Consider the following 6,043-nt stretch of genomic DNA (forward strand, 5'->3'; position numbering starts at 1 on the left):
TGCCCACACCTGGCCTTGCATGCCAGGATTGAGGCTCTGAGCCCCCACACCACCTCTACTCACACACCAAGATCAGGGCTCTGGAGCCCCACATGCTTTTGTTACCTCTGCCCAGCTCCACATGCCAGGATCAGAGCCCTGAGGTCCTGCACTGCCTCCACTGGGATTCGTGTGCCATGACTGGAGCACCAGGATTGGCGTTCCAGGGCCCCAAGCACTACTTCTGCCTGGCCCCATGTGCCAGAATTGATCCCTGTGCATTCAGAGCTACATCCCACAGAGCTCCCCAGGGGTACCCAGAGCTGCGTGCCAGATCCAGCCCACAGGCCAGGGGTTGAACAACCCTGCTCTAGATCCATCCAGTGCAATGCTCTCGCTCTAGCATCCGCTTCTGCCACTGTCAGAGACCAGAGACTGTACTATATGAGCCATTGGTCTGACCAGTATGGCACTCCTTATGTTCTTATTTTGTCTCAATCAGGATTGTGCTGTCAGAGTCCTTAAGGGGGAAGGAAGAGGTGCTATCATGCTTGTTCCCTTTACACCAAAGAGCCCAATCTCCCACCTATATGATAGGAGACCCAGGATCAAAGCCCTCATTCTCTGCCTGATTTGGAGCAGGAATCTGAACCCAAATCAGCCCTTCCAAATACCAGGAGGCTATTGTGGGGCAATGGTCTTAGTCCGTTGAAGCTCTTCATAGTGTTTAGGGTCAGAAAGGACTGAACCCCTGACCTGGACAAGAATGAAAAGCAACCACAGAGGGACTCGAACCCTCAATCTCCTGATCCGAAGTCAGATGCCTTATCCATTAGGCCATGTGGTCTTCTGCTTTGTACAAAATTTATGGAGTCTAAGTGATAGAGAGAGATAAGCCTGGTGGTGAGACTTAGGTCCTAGGCCCTGCTCCAATGAATATGTAAGTATTTTAAGCAAAATGGAAGAGTTTCTTCAGGAATAGACCCATCCCAGTACAGTCAATAGCGTACTGGAGGAGGTATTTGCCCAAGCATTTGGGTACAAATCCCTGCAGCAGATCAGTCACAGGAGAGAAGAACTGAACCTGGATCCTCTGCATCCCAGGCCACTGCCCTAAAAACCCAGTGATTAGACATAGACACACCACTTCTCATTTTTCCCCTAGAAAGGGCTGACTTATCTTAGGCTCCTAACTATGGAGGAGGGCTCATGGCCATGAATCCTAAGTACAACAACACATCTTCCTTCAGCTTGGACTTGGGCTCCTTACTCCCTGTACCCTAGGTTCAGTGTTTCTTACTGACTAGCTTACACAACACCCTGGCCAGTATGCTGACTTCTGCCAGTCCTACTCCGAGAGGCCTAACTCTCCCATGGAGACCTCAAGGCTGAGGAGTCTAGAAAATGGCAAAGTGCCTAAGAGTTAGGGGTTGCAGTGCTGGGCAAAGCCTTCAACTTCTCCAATGTCCTTTGCTGCCTTGCAAGGACTCATTGAAATCAAATCCTAATCAGACTTTTGTCTGGTCTATATTAGCACTTACACAATTAAAAAACCTGTAGTAACATGGACACACACACACACACACACACACACACACACACACACACACACACGTTCTAAAAAACAGCCGCTAGAAACTGTATATTGTAAGCAAGGAAATATAGTACAAGCAGTTTCTCCTGCTTAAGCTTTTGCTGGTCAAAAGAAAAAGTAAGTCCGCATGTGATCCAAGGGAACAGAACAATGCGCTGGCTCAGCTCCCTACCTGCTGCTATTCAGTTACTTACTAGAAGGAAAGGTCTTTTCTTCATCATTCTGCCTTTCACAAACAACGTGTGTCTTCTATCCTGGGGTGTGTTGTGTGTGAGAAAATATGGTATTTCACAGAATGGAGGCATCAGGCTTTCATATAAGACAAAGAAAATGCATTTCATGAGCCTGAAAGGGTGTACTGGGACTACAGCATAAACTAAAGAGATTCATCCAGGAACAACAGAAATAAGGAAGACATAAGATCACATGAGGACCATGCTCACCAGTAGAGTGATACACAAGCCTGTAGAGAGGATACCGTTTTGCTGGATACCCAAGTGATTTTTACAGAAATGCTGTAAAGAAGTGGACCTTTGTCCAAGAGACAACCTCTGTTGACATAGAGAGAGACCACCCCAAGACAGAGAAAGAGCCCCTAGTTATTCAAGACTACATATGGGCTGTAAATGAAGTGGACAGATATAATAAAGTGGTCACCACGAGGGCTACTAAAGCTATCCAGAATATGATGGATAAAAGTGGTCTCCACTCCTTCCATTCTTGTTTTCTCAGTTCCCGTCCTTCCACCACGGCATGTGATGTAGTTAAAAATGAAATGGCAAATTCCCAACCTGCAGTGCCACGAGCAAGTTTGTTTCTGGTCGAAACAAGCAGCCCCTCTATCAAAATACCAGTTTGACGATCTCACTATGGAAAACAGCTGCCTAATGTATGCATTAGTGCAAAGAGGTGACTAGGACAAAGGCGGAAGGTCATACAGGACAAAGGCAGAACAGAAGACCATTCTTCTCTTCTTGATAAGATCACTTAGATTCTTCAAGAGAATATTGTGGACAGCTACCCTTACCACATAATTATGGCACTGAACACTTCTTTTTCTCTTATAAATAATTGATATGGGGAAAACATAAGGATAATTGAATTCAGGACTTATGGAAATATTGCAAAATGAGCAGTGTGCGCACATTTACTCTAAGTAAAGTATACATCCCCTGTTTGTATAATATGAAAAAAATGCCAGATTCAATACCTATATTCTTCTTGGCCAGCACCCTACTCCACAAGGAATCGATGCCTGTGTTAGCATCCAATACAAGGGAAAAAACTGAAATCTACTTAAAAAAGTAAATGGTAATATTCAGGGGATGCTTTTCCTGAAAAGCATCCCCTAATAACTTTTCCTGAAAAGCATTGCCCTAATAACAAATGTTTACTGTTTTCTATAGGTGGGGAAGGTCTCCTAAACAGTACATTTACCATGATTATTTTCCACAAGTTCATCCTAGAGGAGAACAGATTTGACCTTTCATTTCAATAGCCTGACAAATAATTTTTTCTTCTTCTTCTGCTCTATAGGTTAGCTGATGCTATAGGAAGAAACTTGGTATGTTTCCATCATATATATTATCACAGACAAGAAATATTACTTACCAAGGATAAGAGTCTACTGCAGTCTTCATGAGAGTCTAATTTTTCTAATTAAGGCTGTTGAGTATTTTGCCTTTAGGCACCACTCTAATGAAACCCACAGAACTAAAATGTTTATAGGGAACAGGGCTAGCTGTTCTGGTTTATGATCTTTGAAGCAATGTTTTTCTATCCAAAGCCTAGCAGAATTTCATGGAAGCTCATTTTAATTAGTTGTTAGGAAAATTTTCCTGCTGTCATTCATGGCTGCATCTTTCCTTCAAAGCACATACAGTCTTCAGTAAAGTAGCGAGAGTTTTACTTGTGGTCTCTGACTTACATAATTGGTTTGAGCTAATGTAGTGCTAGTATTCTGAACACCCCCAGATTCATGGGGTTTTATTGGAGCTTGAGATACATTTTGGCCACAAGGACTTTTTGTGCATTTGGCCTTCATCTAGATTTGAATTCTGAATTTATTCTGACAGTTTTAGTTCAGCTCCATTTCCACAGACTATTTATCATGATCAGTGGACCCCCAAACACAAGCTTTAGGAATCCAAAAAATAATATAGATTTGCTGCTGTTGTTGTAATGGGTGGTGAAGCTAAAGTAGCTCTAAGACTGTACTTTCAACTGGGCCGATATCACAGCAGCTGCTAGAAAGATGCAATTTACTCTATGAACCCTCTCATTTTATCTGCATGGCTCAGCTCTTGTGTAGGAATCTAAAACTCCATAGCTCCAAAACGCTAGTCTTGAACTTGAAGTTAGTGGGTTGTCAAATGAGCTGTGAGCTTGGGTGGAATTGGTCTCATGCTAAAAAATGATCTTTTACCAAAGTCATTATTAACTGACAGGGTTAAACCAGACACTGGATTATGGGTATTTACTCCCCCAGCCAGCAGGCTAGATCCAGCCTATTGAGCCATGTGAGCCATTGAGCCCTCAAGGCTCCCTAAATATCTGGAGATTTGGGGGAGGCGGGGTGTGGTGACAGTTAATGCTGCCCAACTTCCAAGCCCCACGGGCCAGATGTGCGGCATGGTGTATGGGGAGCTGGAGTTGGTATTGGGGTGTCAGGGCCTGATCTGGCACACATGGGGCTGCGGCCAGGGCAATAGACCCACCCCACACCACTCATCTGACCCATGGGGCCAAATTGTTGGGCACCACTGATTTAGACTGGTCCCAATCCCTAAACAAGGTGACAACAAACAGCAGTCTTTCATTACTTCATAGGTGGGGGTTGGATTAGAAATACTGCACAGAACTATTGAATATACTTGTTCCTCCAAATATTCTCTTTATTGTATCAATTGCTTCCTATTAACACATTCTTAATTTTATAGGTCTATGGTGCAACACTTAAAAATCAGAATCAATTTATCAATCAAAATCTAGAATCAATTTATCTTTCTATCTTGTGTTTTCCAAGCACCCCTTCCTTTGTGCTAAATTATCAAGCTTTTGTTTAAATATACACTTTTCTCACACACTTATGATGATGGCACTGTGTTTATGGTATCACAATTACTCTCACACATGCTGCAGGCTACAGCAGAGTAAATGTCTTCATCCAGTGTTAATGAGAAAAAATTAATTAAAAAAAATCAACCTATTTCTTTAGAAATTATTCAGTATTATAGAGAAATTCATTTTCTCTGTGGCTTACTATTAACAATTCAACCTGTGTCACTTAGTTGCAGTTGATTCCCTTTCCTAGGCTGGATTATTGTCTCTCTCTAACCATCAGGTGTTTAGTGCTAATGCTTAAGGGGAGGAATTTTTAAATTTCCTTTCCAACTGTGGTGAAGAGTGCAAGTTTAAACTTTTCAGCCCCTTTTCATCTCATCCACATTAGGAAGCCTTGGTCACCATGTTTGTAGTAAAACAAAAAAAAAGATTAAATGAGGCCAATATAATTTGATATAAAACCTGCACAAATATTGAAGTACTTTTTTTTTAATATATTCACACGGCCCCATTTTAAGCCTAGGATTGTGACTTCACATCAAAGGACACTAGGGCTATCCCGCAGTGGAACTGTACGGCAACTCCAAGGGGAATTCAGAATGCCACCGACAAAACAAATAGTGTTTCTTACATAATTATCCTCTTTGTTCAATGGGACCAACACGATAGAAAAGATACTCCCTGAACAGGGCTTTAGAGAATATTTGACAAACTTTATCATTTAGGATAAAAAAGGGGGGCTCATAGAGAACAGACCTATGTATCCACTTCCAGATGTCCTTTTTTAAACCCTTTATTGCTCTAGAGGCTTGTTCATCTCTTACTATTCCTGTACTATTTTTTTCAGTTGGATGAATTTAAAATGTGTCTCTTTAATAGAAAGTTTCCTCCCAGGGGATTTGTTCAAATGGGATCTAGAGCAGTTCATTTCAGCCTCCGTACCTCTTTTGTCTGAAGAGAATTTCTTCATTTTTAATACATTATGGCAGCTCCTTTGAGTAATATTCTTGCATTGATACTGAACATGCACAAATACAGGCTGGGGAATGACTGGTTAGGCTGCAGTACTGCAGAAAAGGACCTGGGGACCACAGTGCCCCATAAGCTGAATATGAGCCAACACTGCTCTTGTTACAAAAGAGGCCAGCAGTATACTGGCCTGTATTAATAGGAACATCACAGCAAATAGAGGGAAGAGACTGGCCCACTCTATGCGGCACAGGTGATACTTTACCTGGAGTGCTGTGTTCAGTTTTGGGCCCTTGCTACAAGAAAGACGGAAACAAATTCCAAAGTGAAGAAAGCTCTTTCAGCACCCAGGGCAGAGGCAGTGGTGGTGAGGGGGCAGAGGTGGTGGGGGGAAATTATTCAGGCTGCTGGAGACTGGGGGGGGGGGGGGGGGGGGGG

At 42.8% G+C, this 6,043-nt stretch overlaps 1 non-coding gene across 1 annotated transcript; it reads right to left on the reverse strand.

The window, feature by feature from the left end:
• Nucleotides 1–753: 753 nt before the first annotated feature.
• TRNAR-UCG lies at nt 754–826 on the reverse strand. The gene has a single exon. It is a non-coding gene; the product is annotated as a tRNA-Arg (tRNA).
• Nucleotides 827–6,043: the final 5,217 nt, after the last annotated feature.

Source organism: Alligator sinensis, unplaced genomic scaffold, assembly GCF_000455745.1.
Source record: "Alligator sinensis unplaced genomic scaffold, ASM45574v1 scaffold1051_1, whole genome shotgun sequence".
NCBI lineage: Eukaryota > Metazoa > Chordata > Crocodylia > Alligatoridae > Alligator > Alligator sinensis.